Source organism: Indicator indicator, chromosome 7, assembly GCF_027791375.1.
Source record: "Indicator indicator isolate 239-I01 chromosome 7, UM_Iind_1.1, whole genome shotgun sequence".
Lineage (NCBI taxonomy): Eukaryota > Metazoa > Chordata > Aves > Piciformes > Indicatoridae > Indicator > Indicator indicator.
The window spans coordinates 35,934,683-35,937,923 of record NC_072016.1 but is presented as its reverse complement, the minus strand read 5'-3'; positions in this window follow the sequence as shown (position 1 = coordinate 35,937,923).

The following is a 3,241-nucleotide window of genomic DNA, read 5'->3' as shown; positions in this document are numbered from 1 at the left end:
GATCCCTGGGAAGCTACAAGTTAAGTTTGTACCCCTGGTAAAATTCTGCAGTAACCAAGCCTTCCCTGGTGCAGGGCTGCCCAGTCGGTTTTTGCTCGGTCCCTCTCAGAAAGCAGCAGTCTCCCCACCATGGATGCCATCTCCTTGCCCAGCAGATGTGTATCAGAGCTGTGTGAGAGCTGCCTGCATGCTTCAGCCTGCAGCAAAGGCAAGAGCATGCAAGTCCTGGGCCATGGGGACCTTGACAAGAGCTGTAGGTCACTGAGCACTCTGTGAGCAGTTTCAGGTTCATGTGATCGGATTCCACGACACCCACAGACTCACTGGAAAAAAACTGCAGATGCAAAAGAAATATTGTCGTGTGGGCTTAATCTACTGCAGGAAAGGAGTAAGCGCAGCTGAGGGGTAAACAGTCTCTGGATGAGAATTTCCAGGGAAGACTGAGAAAGAAAAAAAATCAAAGCAATACAGGATTTATTTCTAAGTTTAAAACAGGGATCTGTGCAAGGGGGTTGCCTTGCTTTGTTGCTGTTGTGCAGAACAAGCTTTAGAGTGTAAGTGTACTCTGCATCATACTCATGAGGCTGTCCCGGGGCAAGTCCACATCATCTCAATCCAGGTGTACAGGGACATGCTTCATCCACAGATGCACTTTGGCAGGTTAGCACAATCCACTTCCCAAAAGGGACCCAGAACTACATAGGTGACACAAGACTTCCGAGTGCTGAGGGGAGAAACAACCAATGCAGAAGAGCTGTCCTAGGCTACTCTAGGCCCCACCTAGCCCCAAGACCTGATGGGTTTTATTTCTATACCCAAATTTAACCTGTTCATCATCAAGAGAAAAACATCTGTTCCAAATAACTCTGCCCCCTTCCCCAAGCTTTGGTTCATGTAGCTCTGTGGATTCTGAAATATAAAGAAAAAGTAAAATATTAAGTTTCTTGACAAAAGGAGGAAAACATTACACATAACACAAGTTCACAACTCGTCTCTTCCCAGCTACTCGGTGTAGTGAGCTCAGCACCATGAGGAATTCCTTCAGAAGTGAAAACTATTTCCAAGTCCTTTTTTTCACCTGTTTGGTGACTCCAGCACAGATACAGAGCCGTTGAAAACTTTCTTTTCAAAACTACAAAAGAGGAAAGGTCTGTAGCTTGAGGTTTTGATTTTGCCAGTGATAAATTTAAACCTACCAGCCTTGTGTCAGATTACTGCATAAACCCAACATCTTATCCCCTGCATGATAGTCACTTTTGACCTAACTAGGCTTAAAGCACATTTCTTGGCCACACGTTCTGCTGCCAGCCTGAAAGGAAGCAAATACCCAAGAAGATCAAAGGAGATACAGAAATATTGGAAAACAGAATAGCATTTTACACATTCGTGGCTTCTCAGTACCATATTTAGGGATGCCAGTGGATGAGAAGCTGGACATGAACCAACAGAGTGTGCTTGCAGCCCGGAAGTCAAATGGCTTCCTAGGCTGCATCAAAAGCAGTGTGGCCAGCAGATGGAGAGAGGTGATTCTGTCACTCTGCTCTGGTGAGACCTCACCTAGAGTACTCTGTCCAGCTCTGGAGCCTGCAACACAGCAAGGACATGGACCTGATAGAGAGGGTCCAGAGGAGAGCCACAAAAATGATCAGAGGGCTGGAGTACCTCTGCTTTGAGGACAGTCTGAGGGAGCTGGAGTTGCTCACCCTGAAGAAGAGAAGGCTCTGGGGAGATCCAATAGCAGCCTTCCAGTACCTGAAGTGGACGCACAGAAGGCTGCAGAGGGACTGTTTACAAAGGCCTGCAGTGATATGATGCGGGACAATGGTTTGAAATTAGAGAAGAGAAGATTTAGATTGGATGTAAGGAACAAGTTCTTTACCATGAGGGTGGGGGAACACTGGAACAGGTTAACCCAGGCAGGTAGTGGAGGCCCCATCTCTGGAGATATTCAAGGTGAGGCTCAACAAGGCTCTGAGCAACCTGATCTAGCGAAGGATGTCCCCACTCACTGCAGCAAGGTTGGACTGGATGACCTTTGGAGATCCTTTACAACCCAAACCATTCTACAATTCTATGAAATCAGGTGAGGGACATTTGGTCACACTAGAGCATGTGCTCTATCCACAAGCCAGCTCTGCTGCTGAGTATTGTTATAGACTGGTTTGGAGAAAGCTCCCACTTGCCTGCAGGTTCTTCTCACAACTCAGAGGAGGCACTAGATAGAGAAGCAAAGGCACACAGCACCACAGATTTATTTACAACAGACTACAGACAGGCAGAGCAGCACACAACAGAAAACAAAACACAAGGATAAACTCCTCTGCACAAAATGGAAACTATCCTCTCATGAACAGGCAAGGAGATAAGGGGGAAAACAGAGGAGAAATTCAGAAATTCAGGTGATTTTTCTTTTTTGTTTTCCCAGCTATTTTGGTGGCCCAAGGACAGACTTGATACTCTCTATGTAGCCCTGACACAGAGATAGCAGAATCTGTACCAGCTTCTACATTCCCTCTCGCCCCCAGCATCACAAGGATCAGTCACAGTCAGAATCCATCCAGTGTGGATTGAGGTTTAAGTGCACTCAGATGCACTAATGTATTTTTGACACAAACTGGTATTTTGTGGAATCGCATTTTTGTCCTTTACATTCATCTATTAAGCATGCCTGCTGCACTCAGGGAAGTTTTATATCACAACACACAACCAATGTAGCAGAAGGGGAAGCATCACTGATCAAAGTCCATTACTTTTTATTTTACCTGCAGATTTATTATAAAACCTTTGAAGTGCTGAAGAAATATGTCCACTAGATAGGTGCAACATCAGAATCTCAATATTCCTTCAGCCAGGCCAAGCCAAAACTAAAACACAAACAAATCCTAAGAAACTGGTGAAAAACTTCACTTGTAGTGCAGTAGCTTAATTGAACCATTGTAAAAAAAGACAGGTTTGGGGTTTCTTTCGCTTTGTTTTCACTCTCCCATGTGCATTACAGATGCATTGCAAGAAGCACAGAACTGAGTAGGTTGCAGTATGCCAAGACATAATGCCAGTGGGGAGCAGAAACACCTCATCCAAGTTAAGAACAAAAATCCACAATCCTGGTTGGTCAAAACCCATCTGCTCCCTGAAAACAGGTACCTGTGTATTGGTGTCTAGCCAAGCTACCTGGAATCATTGCTCAGCAACTCTCTAGTGCACACGCCTGGCAGTGCTGAAATGACTTGACCTCTCATTT